The 670-nt window shown below is 37.9% G+C and overlaps 1 pseudogene; it reads left to right on the top strand.

The window, feature by feature from the left end:
- The window catches only part of LOC105000814, a 31254-nt pseudogene extending 30595 nt beyond the window's left edge, over window positions 1-659 (top strand).
- Window positions 660-670: the final 11 nt, after the last annotated feature.

Below are 670 nucleotides of genomic sequence, written 5' to 3'. Positions count from 1 at the left end.
TCTTCATAAACATCAGGTAATTCATGCTGGAGAGAAACCTTATAAATGTAAAGAATGTGGAAAAGCTTTCAGTCAATATGCAACTCTTACTAAACACCAGCGAATTCATACTGGAGAGAAGCCTTATAAATATAAGGATTGTGGCAAAGACTTTAGCCAGAGCATAGGTCTTCCTTAGCATCTGAGAATTCATACTGGAGAAAAGCCTTATAAATGTAAAGATTGTGGCAAAGACTTTAATCAGAAGTTACATCTTACTCAACACCAGTGAATTCATACTGGAGAAAAGCCTTATAAATGTAAAGATTGTGGCAAAGACTTTAGCCGGCTCTCAGGTCTTATATACCATCAGAGAGTTCATACTGGAGAGAAGCCTTTTAAATGTAAGGAATGTGGCAGACTAGCCAGCACTCAAGTCTTACTTACCATCAGAGAGTTCATACTGGAGAGAAGCCTTATAAATGTAAGGATTGTGGCAAAGGCTTTATTCAATGCACAGGCCTTACTTGCCATCAGAGAATTCACACTTGAGAGAAACCTTATAAATGTAAAGAATGTGGAAAAGCTTCCAGTCACTGTGCAACTCTTACTAAACATGAGCGAATTCATACTGAAGAGAAGCCTTATAAATGTAAGGATTGTGACAAAGACTTTACCCAGCACATTGGTC

This window comes from Bison bison, unplaced genomic scaffold (assembly GCF_000754665.1).
Source record: "Bison bison bison isolate TAMUID 2011002044 unplaced genomic scaffold, Bison_UMD1.0 scf7180017854435, whole genome shotgun sequence".
Lineage (NCBI taxonomy): Eukaryota > Metazoa > Chordata > Mammalia > Artiodactyla > Bovidae > Bison > Bison bison.
The sequence above is the reverse complement of the archived record's forward strand: the minus strand, read 5'-3'. Positions and strand labels throughout refer to the sequence as shown.